The sequence below is a fragment of the Anolis carolinensis genome, chromosome 3, assembly GCF_035594765.1.
Source record: "Anolis carolinensis isolate JA03-04 chromosome 3, rAnoCar3.1.pri, whole genome shotgun sequence".
In the NCBI taxonomy this organism is placed as follows: Eukaryota; Metazoa; Chordata; class Lepidosauria; order Squamata; family Dactyloidae; genus Anolis; species Anolis carolinensis.
In genome coordinates, this window is record NC_085843.1 from 181,034,106 (window position 1) to 181,055,865 (window position 21,760).

A 21,760-nucleotide genomic window follows, 5' to 3' on the forward strand; every position below is an offset into this window, starting at 1 on the left:
GCAAGTCACTTCTGATGTGAGAGAATTGGTCATTGCCCAGGGGACACCCAGATGTGTTACCATCCTGCTGGGAGGCTTCTCCCATGTCCACGCAAGCTAGAGCTGACAAACGGGAACTCACCCCAACTCGCAGAGTCAAACCAGCAACTTTCAGGTCAGCAACCCAACCTTCAGGTCAGCAATCCAGCCAGCACAACCCATTGCATCACCGCAGCTCCTGTGTGGCTGGTGTGATGTTACATTGTTGCAGAGTTTCTCCATCTACTAATCCTCCAGAGCGGGGGTCCCCAAACTAAGGCTCGTGGGCCGGATGCGGCCCTCCAAGGTCATTTACCTGGCCCCTGTCCTAAACTTTAGACTTAGGGTTGACCTAAGTCTACCTGGTCTTTGGAGGTCTCTTTGCTTACTTATGGCCTTATGAGACCATCTAGATGGCTTTTGGAGGTCACTTTCCTTACCTATGGTCCTATGAGACTGTCTAGATTGCCTTTGAGGGTCCCTTTCTTTACCTATGGTTTTATGAGGTTGTCTAGATGGCCTGGGGGGGGGCTTTCCTTACCTATGGTCTTATGAAACCATCTAGATAGTCTTTGAGGTCCCTTTCCTTATCTATGGTCTTCTGGTGGCCTGATGAGATCATCTAGATGGCCTTTGAGGTTCCCCTTCCTTACCTAAGATCTTATGAGAACATCTAGATGGTCTTTGGAGGTCTCTTTCCTTACCTATGGTCTCATGAGATCGTCTAGATCAGGAGTCACCAAACTAAGGTCCTCCAAGGTCATTTACCTGGCCTTTGTCCTAAACTTTAGACTTAGGGTTGACCTAAGTCTGAAACGACTTGAAGGCACACAACAACAACAATCCTAATTTTGGACTATTTCATCATAATCCGCCCCCCCAAAAGTCTGAGGGACTGTGAATCGTCCCTCCACTTAAAAAGTTTGAGGACCCCTGCTCCAGAGTCAGCAGGGTCACTGGCCATGTTGCCTGGAGTATTGTGGAAATGGAAGCCTGAATTAGTAAAATTCCAATCCTCTGTTTGTTTTTCTTAAAATGGAAGGCAGCTAGACTGTCAGGCACTAGGACTGGGAAAGGGATACCAAGGCTGGGAGTTGTAAAATATGCTGAAGTCCTCTGGTTCCTTAGGGACTGAGATCACTTAAAGCTCTACAAATAAAATTATACTTAGACCCATAACATTTATAGTTCTTATCCCAGTTACAGATAATGCAACTCAAGAGTAATTATACAGGAAGTAAATGGCCTGAGACTAATTTTGTAAGAAAAGCAAGATCAGCATTCATATTTGTTACAGACTAGCAAGAATAAAATCAGTACAAGGAAAAAAAGAAGCCCTTATGGATGCAGAAATCCATCAGTAACTGGGTGTAGAATTTGCATGTACAGTAGAGTCTCACTTATCCAACACTCGCTTATCCAACGTTCTGGATTATCCAACGCATTTTTTGTAGTCAATGTTTTCAATAAATCATGATATTTTGGTGCTAAATTCGTAAATACAGTAATTACTACATAGCATTATTGCATATTGAACTACTTTTTATGTCAAATTTGTTGTATAACATGATGTTTTGGTGCTTAATTTGTAAAATCATAACCTAATTTGATGTTTAATATGCTTTTCCTTAATGCCTCCTTATTATCCAACATATTCACTTATCCAACGTTCTGCCGGCCCGTTTATGTTGGATAAGTGAGACTCTACTGTATATATTTTTTAGCATCAGCAGCCTGGAAATCAGCTGCATGTACTTCATGGGAAACCTACATGAATTTTGCACATCAGAGGTAGAAGATATGATCTAAGACAATTGTGTGATGGCACAACTAGTATTCTAGGGCAATCATCATCATTTGTTGCATGCAAGTCTGTATGAAGTAGGTGAACTGTATCAAAAGGATGACACTGAATGGTGGCAGCTCAGTAGGACCTCAGAAAACACCTACAATTGATGTTTATCCCCAAATGAATTCAGTAGTGAAACCCCTATTGACTTCCAATGGGTGAGGTGTTCACCTCAAGATGTTGAGAGTTAACTACCAAGAGTACATTGATTAGATAGCCTATGGCTAATTTCATCAGCTTGCCTAGATGGATGATTTTGAACAGGTTTTTTTTTCCGTGTCTGGAGCAACCGGATTTGCTTCTGGAGTGAGAGAATTGGCCATCTGCAAGGACATTGCCCAGGGGACGCCCGGATGTTTTGATGTTTTACCATCCTTGTGGGAGGCTTCTCTCATGTCCCTGCATGGAGCTGGAGCTGATAGAGGGAGCTCATCCGCACTCTCCCCGGGTGGGATTCGAACCTGGCAGCCTTCAGGTCAGCAACCCAATCTTCAAGTCACAAGGCTTTTATCCCCATGGCCATCAGAGGCTGCTATACTTTCTCTGGGCTTCAGGTAAACTTTACAAGGAGGACAAACACATCATTGGCTTCATCTTGATCCGAGAAGTAATTTTCTGTTACAATAGACCTGCATATTATGTAAATAGTTTGTTCTAGAACTCTTTGCATAATATGATTTTCATCTAATATCTGAAACTATTCCCCCTAGCCCTTAACAACTGAAAATATCATACAGTACACAGTCAAAATATTTTCCTATTGCTCCCCAGCTGCCACTTGGAGGAGAGAAAAGAAGACTCATATGTTGGGATGCATTTTATTCATACTGAACTCCTGAAAGCAGCTCCCTCTGTGGATCCCAAATCTAGTGGAAAGCTCAGTTACGTGGTGCCATAAACTTCTCTTAATCGGGAGTCCATTTCCTTCCACTGTGGAGAGAAGTGACTGAAGCACTATTGCATTTCTCTCCACAGACCAAGGGGTCCATCTCATTTCTCAGCAGACAGAAGTGCAGCCAACTTCGTACATTTCTTTCTGCCAAAAAAGGAGACAGAAGCACAGCAAAACTTCCATCATTTCTGCCCTTTGTCCCTGTTTCTCAGGAGGAGCCTCCAGTGGCCTAGGGGATAAAAGCCTTGTGACTTGAAGGTTGGGTTGCTGACCTGAAGGCTGCCAGGTTCGAATCCCACCCGGGGAGAGCGCAGATGAGCTCCCTCTATCAGCTCCAGCTCCATGCGGGGACATGAAAGAAGCCTCCCACAAGGATGGTAAAACATCAAAAACATCTGGGCGTCCTCTGGGCAACGTCCTTGCAGACAGCCAATTCTCTCACTCCAGAAGCAACTCCAGTTGCTCCTGACACGAAAAAAAAAATGTGGCCAGGAAAAAGAGTGTCCCCTTTCAACATTGAGATCCTTCCACACCAACTTAACTACAGTATAAACAATATCTGAAACAAAATGTAGGCTTGTGACTCATCAGCTTTCATCTCATGTTATGATTTCTTAAGGTTTTTTATCTGATGAAGAAGCCAGTGGAGCTTCGAAAGCTTGCATGATGTATTTTGTGCATTTTTGTTGGACTATAAAGGTATATTGGACTTTATTGTATCTCACTGGATGTCCAACATAGCTAAACTGAATATTTTCTGAACTAAGCTAGTTTCACTTTGGGGAGAATTGAGAGTGTATTAGATCTATCATATTAGGGACCATCTTACAAGTGCCGCCAGAATCACCACGGGTCACAGCAATACCTGTCACCCCGTGCCCCACACCATCCCAGCTGGGGAGGAGCATGAAGAAGCCAGTTGTTCCTACTAATTTGTATTGAAAGATGGCATTCCTCCCGTCTTTCACTGCCAACTATTTTTTGGTGAGGGCAGGAATTTTTCTTCAATTTCTCCACGGAGCCACCCCAGAAGTACTTCTCCAGGGTGTGATGGGACCGTCGGCCTCCATGGCAAAACTATTAAAACCCCGTCACTGCCACCAAATTTGGGCCTGTGTGAAGAGGTCCTAGAGCTATATGCATCCCATTTGAAATCCTCCTGCAGAATTCCGGTGTTTGTAGTTTAAGGGAGAGACCTTTAAAATGCTCAGACAGAGAGATCCTGGGTCTCACTAAATTACAAGCCCCAGAATTCTGCTGGAGGCTGTCAAGATCAGTGCCAGGGGGTCAGGGTGTGTGTTGGGTGGGTTTCTTCAAACACCATCGATCAATCATGCTCCAGACCAGCACCCTGATGAATTGGTGAATTTCTGCCCTCACCAATTCCTCAAATGTCAGACTCAAAGACATCTGCAGTCTGAAGTTCAAACATCTATTGAATATTTACAAAGATATTTACAAACAGCAAAGTCCATCGCTAGAAGCCGGCATTCTTCCCTTTGCCTCTCGGCTTGGCACACACAGCTCAACAGATAAGAAATCACATTCCTTAGTCCAAAGGAAGTCTCGACCTCCAAGGCTGGAAATCATGCCTTATAGGTCACAGCAGGCTGTCAGTCAAACTGGCCTGCTATTAACTGTTTCATTGCTGAAACACACACTTGCAAAACAGCAGAAACACTTGATTTACATTTCATATACACACAATCAAAATCCAACAGATGCAACCACAGGATTTCAGATTGAATGCATACTTTTTGCCTACTTTTAATACCAGTTTGCATTTCAAAAAGTTCAGGGTAAATGTATCAAAGGTGAGGAGTTTTGGAGGACTGAAAACTAGTTAACCCTATCACTGCTACTCCCTAAGCTATCTTTAACTCTGTTATTGTTGAATGTTGTTGCATTTCCAACAATGATCAAAATTACTATCTTTTAACTATGTAGAGGTATTTGTGGCTTCAACAGCAACAGAGCCCCATACTAAAGAGAATGCCCTAACCAAGAAGTTGATAGATTCATACTTCCAAGACTGAAGAGGCATTTTAATGCAATTACTAGCTGACCAAATGATTTAGCTCCAATGAAGACTTTGCAGGCTTTAATGTTCTCACATGTATTCAACTCAGCCATCACTTCCTGGATGTAATTTCAGCTTGTTATCCCCTGGCACCAGCCAAGTCAATCAGTTCTGACATTCATAGACCAACACTGATGCCTCTTCTGCTGCTCCAGGATACAAAATAATGAAGAAAAATAGACACGGTTTTGAAGAAGGCAAGCCTGATTGGAGCAACTGTGCTATGGAAGAAAGCAAGAGCCAGATGAGCTGCGTGGGGGTGTGAGGACCCTCAAGGGTGTAAGTTAGAAAAGCACTGCTGTGCTCAAATTTGGATTCATATCCAAGCTTCACAAAGGGTTGCAGAGTAGAATCAGGTTCCTAACCTTTAAATAGAAGAGTGAGCAAGAGATATTTCTTGTAAACTTTGTTAAGCTGTGGACGAGGTCTATGCCCTGCACTTCTACCAAGGCTCTGGAAAAATGCAGCATACAGTCTTGGGTACAGAAATCACTTTTATGAGATTCATGCCATTCTACCTTTTAAAAGCATGTTTCTAATCTTTATGGCTACAAAGATATTATTGTGTGTATGTAGGTAATGCCTGCTGAAATATACACCACAGTGTGTGCACAGTTAAATTATGTCCTCTTCAAATGGACCGTCATAATTGCCACACATTGTGGCACATCCGGTGACCTGTTAGGGGGCATGGGGAACCCATTGCCCCACACTCTGAATTGTCCAGCCTATTTATTTATTTTTATTTACAGTATTTATATTCCGCCCTTCTCACCGCCCTTCTCACATTATACACACATAGGGCAAACATTCAATGCCCATAAACACATCAAACAGAGACCGAGACACACAGACGCAGAGGCAATTTAACCTTCTTCTGAGGGGATGTTTGATTCTGGCCACAGGGGGGAGCAGCTGCTTCATCATCCACTCTGACGGCACTTCCTCATTCCAGGTCGTAAATTAGTTGAACTTGCCTCCCCACTTTTATAAGTGGTACCTTATTTCCTACTTGATAGATGCAACTTTCGGGTTGCTAGGTCAGCAACGAACAGGGGCTATTTTTTATTTTTAATTGACGGGTGCTCACCCCTCCACGGGCTGGCCTCGAACTCATGACCTCATGGTCAGAGTGATTTATTGCAGCTGCTCAACAGTCTGCGCCACAGCCCGGCCTACCACGAAGCTAATCCCATGGGGGGAAGCGTTGACCATGCAGCTTCCCCCCATTGCATACAGCAGCTCCAAACTAGCTGACCAACAGAGCCGCATCAAAAGTTCCTCTGCATCATGAGATGGGAGCCAATGCACTCTGTGGATCAGCTAGGGCTAAACCGGCATGTGCCACTGAAGTAAGATGAGATCATTAGTTTCAATTTTCCATCAGTCTATAGAAGCAGAGTACAAGGTGTAGGGGCAGTTTATTCTGACTCCCGATTAGCATCTACTCACTTAGTATCCTCTGGCTTCTGTGATCCAAGGGAGTAGCCTTTACCATCAAAATAGATTCAGCGCCATGGATAACATCTTTAATGTTCATACTAATTCACCATCCTGTTGATTTGAACAACACAAATCATTATCATCTGTTAGGATGAAGCAGTGGCCCCTAAAGCCAATGCAATTTTAGTCTGCATCAACAAACAGATAATTTCCAAACTTAGGAAAGTAATACTGCAACTATATTCTGCATTGATCAAATTTCATCTGGAATAGTATCTACAGTCCTCTGGGAACCATGGTTCAAAAAAAATGGACAAGTGAAATGTGTTCAGAAGAGGAGGATCAAAATGGTGAAGGGTCTAGTAACCAAGTTGTTTGAGGAATGGCTTAGAAATCTGGGTACATTTAGACTAGAAAAGAGGAGACTAAGAAGTAATACAACATTGAACACATGTGTCAAACACAAAGCCCATAGGCCAAATCTGACCTGCCACAGCATTTTATGTAACTCACGAGGCTTTCAATGCCAGGGCAATATCATTACATTTATACATATCATAGTCTGTGCAGTTGCAGAAAACAAGAATCTTCTATATCAGGAGTGTCAAATTCATTTTCATCGAGGGCCACATCAGCCTTATGGTTGCCTTCAAAGGGTCTGTTGTAATTATAACAGACCCCTTGAAGGCAACCATAAGGCTGATGTGGCCCTCGATGAAAATGAATTTGACACTCCTGATATAGAAGATTCTTGTTTTCTGCAACTGCACAGACTATGATATGAAGCAACGGATTCCAGTCACACACACACACACACACACACACACACACACACAAAAGATTTCACATAGTCATTAAAAAGAACTTTATGAAAGTAAATGCTGTTCAACAGTGGAATAAACTGCCTCTGAGAATGGTAGTTTTTAAACAGTTGAATAGTCATCTTTCGGGATGATGTAATTGTGTACTTCTGCAAAACAGGAGGTTGGATTTGATGTCCCTTCCAACTCTATAGTTTTATATTGTTTCAGGAAGGTTAATACGGGAGTTCTAGAGAGTATAGGATACCAACCATCATTTTCATTTTTTGCTTAATGTACACACCGGTGGCTCAGTGTGTTAAAGCGCTGAGCTGCTGAACTTTCAGACCGAAAGGTCCCAGGTTCAAATCCGGGGAGCGGAGTGAGCACCTGCTGTTAGCTCCAGCTTCTGCCAACCTAGCAGTTTGAAAACATGCAAATGTGAGTAGATCAATAGGTGGGAAGGTAACGGCGTTCCATGCAGTCATGCCGGCCACATGACCTTGGAGGTGTCTACGGACAACGCCGGCTCTTTGGTTTAGAAATGGAGATGAGCACCAACCCCCAGAGTCGGGCACGACTGGACTTAACATCAGGGGAAACCTTTACCTTTACCTACACATCTTACGACCACCCATTTCATGCCTTAGTACTAGCAGAATATAATATTATGTAGGTGGTATTACTATGATGTTCTGTTATTATGGATTCTACTATGAGGAATTCCTATGAGCTCCACTTATTATTATTATTATTATTATTATTATTATTATTATTATTGACAAAATTACCATCTGCCAGCTGCAGAAGGCCACCTTACTGGGATCTGCACGCATTATTCACCGATACATCACACAGCCCTAGACACTTGGGAAGTGTCCGGTGTGTGATCCAGTACAACAGCCAGAAGAGTGTCTGCTGTGGACTCATCTTGTTTTGTTTCAAATAATAATTTATTTATGTTTCACCCTTCTCCCCAAGAGGACTCAGAGCAGATTACAACATATACACAAACAGAGGCAAACATTCAATGCCTTGTTACAAAAGGAAATACAGTGAAACATAAATTCACAGACAGAGGCAAAGGCTTCTCCTTTCATTTCCAGCTTCTGGAGGCAGTGCTTATCTCTAGCTTTGGGGAAGGTGCTTTTCCCTGTTTCCAAGCCAAGGAGCCTGCATTGTCATAAACACCTCCTGATCGTGTGGCCGGCAAGATTGCTTGGAGCACCTCTTTTCCTGTTGAAGAGGTACCTATCTATCTACTCACGTTTGCATTTTTTCAAACTGCTAGGTTGGCAGGATCTAGGGCTGATAGCGGGAGCTCACCTCATCTCATGGATTCAAACTTCAGGTCAGCAGTTCAGCAGCATAAGAGTTTAAGCCATTTTGCCACAGTGTCCCCACACTTAGCTTTATCTAGTCCAAATGTTCTAACAACAGACAACAGCAATAATTAAAATTATTGTAATTCATTGTAATAATTAAATCCACAAAGGATATGACCAATATGGACATCCTGGAATGTGTGCATTGTAAATACAACATTCCCCCACATATATAAAAATCAAAACAGATTGTTTCAAAATTGGGAAATTAAATGAATATTTTATTCAATCGCTGTGCATTCATTTGCATCTAAAAGTGTTTGTTCAGCAGACTTCTGGTAAAAGCTAAGTCCACTGAGCCAAAATAAACATAAGAATAATACAGAGAAGAAGAAGAGGAAAGGCTGACTTGTTTTAATCTAGGGAAGATTCTCACTGATCTTCAGAAGGGCTGCATGCAGTGTCATTCAAAAGAAGAGCCTAAAACATCAGTTGCTAGTATTAGAAAGAGGATATAATGAAGAAAGAAGGTGAGGCAGATGGGAAAATGCCAATAAGAAGATTTATGCAACTCTAAGGTGATTAAGTTGCAATAATGAGAGCTGACTTGCAAATATTAGCATAAAGTGTCCTTCCTGAAGTACTTAAATGCCTAAATGTACAGTTCTGAGTCTCTTTATATATTCCACATTGATCACATTATATACCTGCCCTGTACTTAAAATCCCTAAAGTAAATCTTGATGTTGCTGATGGTTTCTGACTCTGGCTGTTATCACCTTTAGCAAGAAGCAGACTTCAAAACAATTTTGTCCATGTCTACAGCACTTGAAGAAAATTCATTACATTTGTTAAATCCTTAATTTGTTAGCTCCCCCTCCCCATGAGTGACTAAAGTCCATAAATTGCCTGAAAACAGTACCGTTATTTGTCTACTTAAACAAATTAGGTGTTTTAAGTCATTAGAATTCATTCAAGAGTTGGTGGTGCTCCCTCACTCTTTGCCAGAATTCCCACTGGATTAGAACAGAGGAAATGCATCATCTGACTGCTTCTCCTTCTGCCTTATGGATCCTACAAGCAAGATAAGAGGAGAAAGAGAAATTGTGAATCCTTGCCTGGAAGGGAGGGATGGAACTGGTCTGAGTGATTTGTTTGCTTGTTAAGAGACTTTTACAACCTCATCAGACTGGCTACTTTGTCCTTTAGAGAAGGAGCCCACACAACACACGTGCACTTCAGTCTGGGCTCCATTGGGAAAGGATAGCGTGAGCAGCGTATGCTGCCATCACAGCAACACAGAAGGCTTCCTGTTTTGCCTTCAGGAAAATGGGGGGAAGCCGGGTGACAGATGCTTCCCCCTGTGGGATGGGGACAGAGGTTAGTCACATGATGTGGGGCGTGGAGCAACAATTTCTCCACACACCCCCACTGGGACCCCATGGATTTGCCACAATGCATGGCGAATCTCAAAGATAATGTGATGAGGTCCTTAGGCAGTAAAAGATTCATACAGGTAGTCCCCAAGTTATGAACAAGATAGGTTCTGTAGATTGAATTCTTCTCATGTTAAATTTGTATGTAAATCGGAACAGATGCATTTTTAAAATGTAACTCCAGCTATATGGATTGCATAGGGAAGGGTTACTACCCCTGTGGTGTTTGTTTTGCCGACTGTGCCGCTGTTCAGAAGATTTCACCTCACTTTCTGTCCCTGTGATAATTTGATTTTTTAAAATATGGCTTGTTGTGGAAACAAGGATTGGTGATAAAGCTTCAGTGGACACTCCTTTCCCGCATAATAACTCTTTCTGGAGTGAATTTCCCTTGTGAGTGGGTAGATTTCTCTCACTTACTGTTGCCTCGCCTCTGTTCTTAACTAGGAGCCGTTTATGTTAGGATTTTCTGTGGGTGTTCTGTCCCCCAGAGGTTTGGTTTGCATTTTTCATAGTTGTAGGAATAGCATCTGTTTGCATTTCTTCCAGGACTGTTGCAGATTCTGCAGCACCCTGATGGCTAGCCATTAACAGAGGTTTACAACCAGCATGCAGGCCTTTGCTGCTTTCAGTTTGCAAAGCTTTTCTACTTTCAGCTTGCAAGTGTAACTTTTTGTTCTGGAGACCGCCCCTTTTTCTGGGGAAAGAAGGCTCCATTTTGAGAAGCCTCTTGCCTTCTAGACTGAAGAAGAAAGAACTTAGATGTGCGTGTGTGGCCAAGCCAGGCCAATTCTGACAAAGCCATCGTAAGTACTGACTTGCCTTTAATACCAGTGCTGAGCATAAATAGGGAAAGACTGCTCTTTCTAAAATTAGTAGCTTAGCACTGGGGCAGAGAATATCTCAGGATTTCTCTGCCACTGGAGGAAGTTCTACCTACTTCACCTCAAAAACTAGCTTGGAGCCTAGATAGTTATAGACCTGATCTTTCTGATAGCTCAGGGCTAGGGTAAAGAGGATCTCAGGATCTCTTCGCCTTTGGAGGAAGTTAAACCAGCAACTAAAGGGGAAAAGCAAGAAAGGAACATTTGCAAGATTTTATAAGTTGACTGTTTATATTTGCAACCTTAACTACATGTGCCAAGTCTGCCATGGACTTTGTGAAAATAAAATTTTGTTTGATTGTTCAACTTGAAGTGCTTTTGGTTACTGGGATTTCCAGAGCTTCTAAGTAAGGCCCCGCAGTTCACTTGGGCAAAGGAAGAAGCACATCTTGAAGCTTTAAAAGGTGCCTGGGTGTGATGGCATAGTGGGTGTTAGGAAAAACTATCCAAAAACAGCAGAGCATCCAAAAATATGCAAAAGCAGATTACTTATAGTTGAGCATTCAACTCACAGCAAGCAGTGCATGAAGTGCCATGTGGCTGTAAAGAATTTTGAGCTTAGGAGGCAAAGACCCAGAGTTCAAGCTTTAAGAAATCACATAAGGTTTATTTATATCAAAAATTTCAACATTTCTTAGTAGCAAAGAACTGGGTCCTAGCTACTCTAACTAACCCCATCCCTTCTACGGTCCAAAGAGAGAGAAATACACCTCTCCTGACACATAAGCAGAGAGAGATCTAAATATACACAGCACACATGAAGATGTAAAAGTTGAAAGTCAAAGACAAAAGGCATACACCTTCAAAGTATCCATTCTACACAACCAATCAGAATGAGAGCAGAAACAGAGAGGAGAGAAGAAATAGATACATTACAACAGTCATTCAGAAGTCAGGGGGGGAGGGATTTCCTATTCTAAGCTAATTAACTATTCCTCAGTGAGGACTGCAGACTTGGGCAGTGTGGGGTTGAATTCCAACAGTTTGTAATTCGGATGTTTGTAACTCGGGTACTGCAGTGGTGGTGACAAGGCCAGGCTCCATAACTCCTGCATGCATTCCCTTGTGTTTATTTAATGTATGCAGAAGGATGTCTCGATCCCTCGCTTCAATCACCCTCTTGCATACATCACTTGTTTTGGCTTATTCAAAGGAATTCAAATTCTAATGAGTCAGTGGCATTACCCTCTGCAAGCTACAGTTCATCACTTGAGAACCAAAGCAATCCACTGTCTATTAGGAAAATTAATCCATTTACGTTGAGCTTTGATACATTAATACTGTCAAATCCCAGTGCTTTATTGATCTGCATGCTTAATTATCCTTTGTAAACAGAGCACCCAGAACAGGATTTTGAATGAAGGATTATTGGAATAGGTGATACAAAGGCATTTATTTATATATACTAAAGCAGTGGTCCTCAAACTTTTAAAGCAGGGGGCCGGTTCATGGTCCCTCAGACTTTTGGGGCACTGGACTATAATTTGAAATAATCATGAACACATTCTTATGACATTGCACGTATTTTATTTGTAGTGCAAAAAAATGAAAGAGCAATACAATACCTAAAATTAAGAACAATTTTAACCAATGTGTTGTCAAAGGCTTTCATTGCTGGAATCACTGGGTTGTTGTGCATTTTCTGGGCTGTATGGCCATGTTCCAGAAGCATTCTCTCCTGATGTTTCACCTACATCTATGGCAGGCATCCTCAGAGGTTATGAGGTATACCTCACAACCGCTGAGGATGCCTGCCATAGATATGGGCAAAATGTCAGCAAAGAATGCTTCTGGAACATGGTCATACAACCCAGAAAATGGACAACAACGCAAATTTAACTAATATAAACAAATCTATATTTCAGTAGGAAGTGTGGGCCTGCTTTTGGATGATGAAATAGTCAAGTTAATTAGGATGGCTGTTGTTTTGTGTCTGCAAGTTGTTTCAGTCTTAGGGGCAGGTAAAGGACCTTGGGGGGCCATATCCGGCCCGTGGGCCTTAGTTTGGGAGTCCCTGAGCTAAAGTCTTGAGCATGACACTGATCCTTTCAATAGATATGAAGCACAAACGGTACCCCATCCTTGCATATCAGTTTAACAGTCATCATGCTGATCACAGCTATTTGTTTTATGCTTCTCAATCTCCCAGTTTCTGCAACAAAACCAGGAGTTTATTTTGGCCCTATTGAACCTCCAGTCCCTATATCAAGTGTGTGGCATTTGGTTTGACATGACACAAATTATGTGGGCCTGCCATGTTTTAAGAGAGTGCGTAATTATCAGTTTAATTATCCTGCCATTATTAGCCAAAAGGGACTAGCATATATTGGAACTATTATAAAGAAAATGTGCCTTAAACTGCTTTTAAAAAATACTGCATTTTGTGATCTGTTTACATTAATATTTAATTTAACATAGTTTAAAGATTAATGCTGATTTTCCCCCTTCCTTTTTTCTTTTAGCTTTATTAAGCAAAGATGCTGGAGGGTAGCATTTTGCTCGTTGCACTTTAGAAAACAGAGCCAAAGAAACATATATCTATGCTGAAACCCTAAGACATCATCCCTTATCTCCCCTGCGCCTCCTTCCTTCCTTCCAAAAAAACAAAATAAAACACACACACACACACACACACAGGCATTGGGTACTAATGGGGCTCTGATTAAATATTCTGTGCCATAATTTATGCAAAAGCAAATCCCAACAGGCATCAGGAGCTCTGAAAAATCTGTTGTGAAATAATTATCCTGAATGACATTGTCGAAATGGTCCACAAGGATGTTGTCAATAATACATTACACAAAATCGGTTGGAAATAAACCTTGAAAATTACATGATATTCCTGGAACCTTGAAAGAACTATCAGTAAACAAATTTAATCAGTTTGATGTTATGCATCCCACTCAACCTCTTATTATCTGATCATCTCAGTTTTAGAACGCTATGGGGAGTTGAATGACAATGAGCAGCAAGACAGGACTGTAGAAGCCTGCTGAATGCCGGTTAGTCAGCTAACTAATCGGCCTTAATTTCTCTGTCTAGATATAATTTGCATCCCTGCCTTATTGCCTGAATGTCTTTGGTGACACCCACTGATGGAGATATGGCTGTTTGTTTTACTGGACTTCTGCTACAACAAAGATGGGAACTTGCTCCAAATTGCCTGTAAATGGCCAAAGTGGCCAGTTCATTTCACCTGTTCAGCCTCAATATTTTCTGCTTAAGTGTAACATGGTGTCTTCCTAGAATACTGAGAGAAAAGATATTCGGATGTGATACCAAATCTATATTTCAGACTCAAAGGTTTTTCAAGTGTGCTGTAATATACAAAATAGAAAATGAAGATCTATTTCCATCAATAACAGGAACCAAAAACTCTTTTCATTTAGACTAAAGGGCATCCTTGGATCCAACATCTTATAATATTCATTGAAGTCTGAGGTGTCAAAATAAAACACGGCTGCACATGCTCGAAAGAAGTTGCTACCAACATGTTTTACAACTACACTCATTTTCAAGAAGAAAGGGAAAGATCTTAAGTTCGATTGTACTATACAGAGAGTGGATGACCGAAGGCTGTCTGCAACACATTTCCTTCTAAGAAACAAGAACTTTGTGGGGAAATGTGTTATCAAAGACTTTCATGGCCGGAATCACTGGGTTGTTGTGTGTTTTTGGGGCTGTATGGCCATGTTCCAGAAGCATTCTCTCCTGATGTTTCACCCACATCTATGGCAGGCATCTTCAGAGGTTGTGAGGTATATTGAAAACTAAGCAAGGGAGGTTTATATATATATGGAAGGTCCAGAGTGGTAGAAAGAACTCTTGTCTGTTGAAGGTCAGTGTGAACATATGCTCAAGATGCTATCACAAGAAGAGGTAAGTACAGTAGAATCTCGCTTATCCAACATAAACGGGCCGGCAGAATGTTGGATAAGCGAATATGTTGGATAATAAAGAGAGATTATGGAAAAGCCTATTAAACATCAAGTTAGGTTATGATTTTACAAATTAAGCACCAAAACATCATGTTATACAACAAATTTGACAGAAAAAGTAGTTCAATACACAGTAATGCTATGTAGTAATTACTGTATTTACGAATTTAGCACCAAAATATCACAATGTATTGAAAACATTGACTACAAAAATGCGTTGGATAATCCAGAATGTTGGATAAGCGAGTGTTGGATAAGTGAGACTCTACTGTATTAGAAAGTCATTCCTTGAAAATACTTTTTTATACTACGAGTAATAATAAATGCAATACGAATTTCTGGGTGAGCAGTGAGGCTGCAAACAAGAATTTATTTTCAGTCGACTATTCTCAAAATCATTGATCATGCTGACTCAAGATTCCAGTACTTCTAACCCACAAAAGTAACTTTGATACTGTTCCATTTTCCAGGCGGAGGCCACAAGGAGGTGCTGGATAGAGAAGAATAGTCCATTTTATGGGGGGAGGGCGAGTTGAAGGAGTTAAACCATTTCCCTTTGTTTTTCTGTTATTCCCCAATCCATGTTGCCGGCATCGAAACAACCATAATTTATGACACGGGGAGAGGGGAATTAACCAGAAAAATTGGGAAAATTAATTTTCTCCTTCAACTCCCCCCACATGAGTTCCTTAAATATCTCCTTGACAGCAGCTCAGCTCAATGCTACACATATGTACTGAGACACAAGCTCTCTTGACTTCAACATCTTATTGTTGACTAAGTGAAAGGTAAAGGTTTTCCTCTGACATTAAGTCTAGTCGTGTCCGACTCTAGTGGTGGTGCTCATCTCTATTTCTAACCTGAAGAGTCGGCGTTGTCCGTAGACGCTGCCAAGGTCATGTGGCTGGATGACTGCATGGAGCGCCATTACCTTCCCGCCAAAGCGGTACCTATTGATCTACTCACAAATTTTATATAATGTGATTTTATTTTGTAATGGTATCTGTTTTATATGAACTGTTGTTTTGTAGATTGTTTTATATGAATTGTTGTTTTTACATTGTTTTTAGGCATTGAATTTTTGCCTAAAATAAAATAAAATAAATTTGCATGTTTTTGAACTGCTAGGTTGGCAGAAGCTGGGGCTAACAGTGGGAACTCACCCTGCTTCCCGCTACATCCCCGGAGGGCTCATTGTTGACTAAATATGTATAAATATTGACACATTTAGAAATGGAAACAACGTTCAATCTAACTTTATTTTCCTGAATCATTATTGGTCTTTTCCATATTTTCGGAAATAAAATGGAATAGTCCCACACAATCACATATTGATTAATATTAGAGCTTGAGAGAATCCTCAATTTTCATGTTTTGCTGTTATTTGCTGGGCCACTGCATTATTTCTGTGGCTGAAAGAGGTTCACAAAGGAGTGGCCGTATCAGATGAAGAACACTCATTATTAAAGAATAGTGGCGACAGGGCTAATGCCTATGTCATCTAGATAATGAAGGCAACTTGGCAAGCTCTGCCCTTTGTGCACACATCCCCAATGCAGGAGACATGATAGATAATGGCAATAAAGCTAGATAATAACCGGAAAACTCTTTTGCCAACCTGTGGCCACCTATGGATTTTATAAGGAAGAGACCTTTCCTTTTCTCATAGAAAATGTACAATATTTTTGTGTTAAAATCAGAGAACAGGGAACAAATGTAGCTGGTTTTCTTTCTCTTTTTTGGCCAATACTGTTCCTTTTATGTGTTCTCTCTCTCCCCTTCTCTCTCTAGTGTTCCTGAGGAAACAGCTTCCACAAGTCCAAAGGTGAAATGAAGAGAAACCAATAGTTTAACATTATTATTGCTTTTCACAAAGTTGGCTGCAGTGATCTACTTCAACGGACACCATGGAGAAGAAGGGGGTGAAGCAAGAAGTCTGAATGGTGAAGACTAGAGTTGTGCGCAGAACCCGTTTTCCTTCATTACATCTGTTATTTCGTTACCTTCAGGAGAACGTAACAGCAAGCCTTCTCTTGGTATGAAAATCAGCTTGACACGAAAACAAGTGGGAGCCAATCCCGGCTCCTCGCCGGCTTTTTGTGAGCAGCATCCTTGCCTTGGAAAGTGTTTGTGGCATGCAGGCCCTGAAAGTGTGCATATGCCTGCAACTGAGCGCCTCTCCTCTAGAGAAGAGTAAAAAGGTAAAGGTAAAGGTTTCCCCTGACGTTAAGTCCAGTCATGTCTGACTCTGGGGGTGCTCATCTCCATTTCTAAGACAAAGAGCCAGCGTTGTCCGTAGACACCTCCAAGGTCATGTGGCCGGCATGACTGCATGGAGCACCGTTACCTTCCCGCCGGAGCGGTACCTATTGATCTACTCACATTTGCATGTTTTCAAAATGCTAGGTTGGCAGAAGCTGGAGCTAACAGCGGGCGCTCAAGCCGCTCCCAGGATCTGAACCTGGGACCTTTCGGTCTGCCAGTTCAGCAGCTCAGTGCTTTAACACACTTCGCCACCAGGGCTCTAGAGAAGAGCTTTGCCTAAAATGACAGGAACGGGAGCCTGGGAAGTCGTTTCCCCCTCCCATAATGGGCAGATAAAAAATTGATCTTTTGGCACCCCAGGGTGAAAACAGATATCTGCCCTCCTGATTTCAGGAGGCTCCCAAAAAAAAAATTCGGAGCCCCCCACCAAAAAACCATGACACAAAACAGGTCACGGTTTACTCCAAAAACACAAGCCCAGTGAAGGCCCTGATTTTTTTTTCTATGGGTTTGAGGCCAAGGGTCTTGATTTGACAGTTCTAAATCCTATTATATTTTATCCCACTCCAACAGCTGTATAGATATGCTTTTCAAAGTGATGCTTTAATATTATCCTGTAATGCATCTGAAGAAGTGCATGAAAGCTTGTTCTAAAATTTAAACTACAGTAGAGTCTCACCTATCAAACATAAACTGGCCGGCAGAATGTTGGATAAGCGAATATGTTGGATAATAAGAAGGGATTAAGGAAAACCCTATTAAACATCAAATTAGGTTATGATTTTACAAATTAAGCACCAAAACATCATGTTATACAACAAATTTGACAGAAAAAGTAGTTCAATATACAGTAATGCTACGTAGTAATTACTGTATTTATGAATTTAGCACCAAAATATTATGATATACTGAAAACATTGACTACAAAAATGCGTTGGATAATCCAGAACGTTGGATAAGCGAGTGTTGGATAAGTGAGACTCTACTGTATATGTTTATTTTGATTTTAATGCTCAATGTGCAGTATGTATATGTTTTGTATTTTTTTTTTCGTGTCAGGAGCAACCGAAGTTGCTTCTGGAGTGAGAGAATTGGCCATCTGCAAGGACGTTGCCCAGGGGACGCCCGGATGTTTTGATGTTTTACCATCCTTGTGGGAGGCTTCTCTCATGTCCCCGCATGGAGCTGGAGCTGATAGAGGGAGCTCATCCGCACTCTCCCCAGGTGGGATTCGAACCTGGCAACTTTCAGGTCAGCAACCCAACCTTCCAGTCACTTAGTCCACTACGCCATCTGGGGGCTCCATGTTTTGTATTGTAATGTGGCATTGAATGATTGCCAAACTGTAAGATGCTCTGAGTACCCTTCGGGGTGAGATAAAGTGGGGCAGAAACATAGGGTGTATATTTATATACACACTCACCCAATTGAGTATGTTTGACACCGGAGTAAGTTACTTAGAGTGGTGGTTTATACCTCACCAGTTATCTTCATGATGAGTCTAAACAGCTGAGAAGATTCTAGGTCAGATTTCCTGCATTGCACAGGGAGTTTGGTTCAATGGCTTACATGCTTCCTCCAGCTCTGTGGCCCTACAGATACACAAAAGAGGCAGCTTTGGAGCAGAGATTCATCCAGAGAAGTACCATCATTCAAGGAGGGCAGGAGCAAATGAGTAGTTAGTCACTTAAAGAGAAGAAGTCCTTCAGACAGCAATGAGTGGCACATTGAAGGTGCTAGGGTTTGAGCTGGCCTTCCTAGCACTGCTGAGAGTAGTGGGTAAGTGCTTCGTCAAAGAGTGATTTTATAGTTGATTAGTTCAACATTGTTCGCTCAGAGAGTGTTGATTGGGAAATCCTGAGCAATAATGAGTCCCCGTGGCTGCAATCTGTCTCATAGGGGTGTTTGACATTTCTCTTGCCCTGAGGTAGTGGAGAGGGGGCAAACTGAAAACAGACAGACATGGCAATCATCATAACATGGAGATATATATGTATGTATATATGTAAATATGTGTGTCTACAGATCTAGAGATATATATAATCCTCCCACCTAATTTCAAAATCACAGCAGGGAAAGCAGGGCCAACAGGCTTCCCCCAGACAAATATGAGTTGGTTCCAAGTTGCTGATTTGGTTCTTTCCCCCTCCATCTTCCTCCCAAAGTTCACGCCGAGGATGTGCCAGTAGCACCCGCTGTAGCCGTTCGAGCTCGCTGGCCCAGTGGGACTAATTACTGCATTTACAGTAAAACATGCAAGGAAATGTATCTCCTCATCTCTGTATAGCCAAGATTACTGGAGGATAACCTACTACATTACACAGATTAATACTCCAGTGAGTAAATTAATCCTCAGAATTTCACTCACTCCTTGTGGCTTATAAATTTTAATTGGCTCTAAACTGCCACATGAATTTATGTGAATGCCTATTGATGCAGTGGAAAAGATCAGAAATTACTCTATCAACACCCGAATCTCCAGAATAAGATAGCAGGCTATGCTGAGACCAATTTACAAGCATATATTTAATGTTGGTGAGGTGGGGATTCAAAACTGGTAGAATTTACAATGTTTACATATTACATGAAGCTCAGAATTAAGAGCAACCAAAATACTGTGCCGAGAGAAGGGAAGTGCCTGAAATGTATACACACATACATACACACACATATCTATTTAGCTTCCTTCATACTGACAGCATGTCTGATGCCTGTAACTGGTATATTTGAACTAAGTCAGTGATCCCAGCAGATCTCAGCAGCCATTTGATTGTTTAGATGGCTTCTTTTGTAAAAGAAAACATTAATTCAAAAAGCATCCATATGGTGACATGATATTAGTAACAAAGGCTTTCTCGGCAGTATGTGAACAAGCTGGAAGAGCTGATCTCTCTCAGCTGATCCACTTGGCCTTTCAGTGTAACATTAAAACAAGTTTAGTGGTTGGTAGATGTGGGTGGGTGTTGATGTAACAATAATCATATTTTGCCTTGCCAACAGGGCTGCCCCAAGAAGCAAACTGGGCTCCCAGTTGAATTCTACTTGGATCTAATGTATTTATTTTATTTATTTAGAGTATTTATACCCCACCCTTCTCACCCCGAAGGAGACTCAGAGCAGCTTACAGAACACACATACGGCAAACATTCAATGTCGATTATAAAATTAACAAGGGCAGATAACACAACAGAGGTAAAGACAGTTTTTTACTTTATTTTGTGCATCTTGCAGGCTGTGCTTGACTTCGGCAACCCGGGGGGGGGGGGGTTGCTGTCACTCATCTTCCATATTAAGGAGCTTCCTTCCGATTGATGTCCTTAAGAGTGCTTTTATTACCTCCCTGCTAAAAGTGGTACCTATTTATCTACTCACATTTCTGCTTTCAACCTACTAAGTGGGCAACTGAGCTGGGGCTGATGGCGGGTGTTCACCCTGCCCGGGCTCGAACTGCTGACCTTTCAATCAGTAGGATTTTTCTGCAGCACAGCGGTGTAGGCCACTGTGCTAAGATACTGTCTTTCATTTCACTGGAGCATAGCAGACACAATACAGAGTTCACACATCCCTGTCCCCCACTGAAGATGTTTGTAACCCTGTCCCATTCAACAGTTGTTCCTAAAAGAAGTTCTGACTCTGTTTACAGGCTTCCTTTTAAGATAAGTGCCAGTTTGTTGCCGAAGGCTTTCATGGCCGGGATCATAGGGTTGTTGTATGTATTTCGGGCTGTGTGGTCATGTTCCAGAAGTATTCTCTCCTGACATTTTGCCCACATCTATGGCAGGCATCCTCAGAGGTTGTGGGGTATGGATAAACTGAATAAGGAAAGGAAAGAATATGTATCTGTGTAGAGTCCAGGGTGTGGCAAGAGTCCTTTGTCACTGGGAAGCCAGCATTAATGTTTCAGTTAATCACCCTAATTAGCATTGGAAAGGTTTTGTCTCTTGCCTGGGGACATCCTTTGTTCAGTCATTAGCTGTCCTCTGCCCTCAGAGTGTTGGTTCCCATCTACTGTTTTGATTTTAGAGTTTTTTTAATACTGGTAGCCAGATTTTGTTCATTTTCATGGTTTCTTCCTTTCTGTTGAAGTTGTCCACATGCTTGTGGATTTCAATGGCTTCTCTGTGTAGTCTGACATGATAGTTGTGGACAAGTATACATAGGGACCACCAAACGCAGTGCCCAAACAAGAGTCAAAGAACATGAAAGGCACTGCAGACTAATTCAACCAGAGAAATCAGCCATAGCAGAGCACTTGATGAACCAGCCTGGACACAGGATATTATTTGAGAACACAGAAATGCTGGACCATTCCAACAACTACATGTTCCATCATATGCTCAGGACTGGTTTTAAATTTAACTTCAATACACCATACAAGCTCTTCTTAATTTTATTGTTTTGATTTCTTTCTTATTGACATTGAGAATAGGGGATTTGAAGAAAAGGAAAGCAAATAAAGTTAGCCATAGACTCTGGGCTTCATGAAAGCAGCTCTTAGAAAACCTAAGGAAATACTGCGTAAGATGCCATGGTCAAAATGCTCAAAGAGAAGAGAGTTCATGGTACACAGGAGTTAAAAAAAAGATCAGATATTGAATGCACAGCTTCAAACAACTCAAGTGAGGAGGAAAAGTGGAGGGGTGTCTAAACCACTTTCTGGTGAGGTTTAAAGAGATGTGCAATACATGAAAAAAGGAGGAAACCATTGAAGAGACATATAAACAAATAGTTAACACACGTAGCAGGAAAGTCAGAAAAGCTAAAACTCAAAATTATCTCCATCTTGTAACAGAGGTTAAAATTGGAAAAGGAGTATAGCTAAGTTTAAAGC

The 21,760-nt window shown here is 41.6% G+C and overlaps 1 long non-coding RNA gene across 1 annotated transcript in view; it reads right to left on the minus strand.

Annotated features, from left to right (window-relative positions):
• LOC103279407 (uncharacterized) overlaps window positions 1–21,760 on the minus strand; it is a 136,320-nt gene that overhangs the window by 87,419 nt on the left and 27,141 nt on the right. The window lies entirely within an intron of this gene.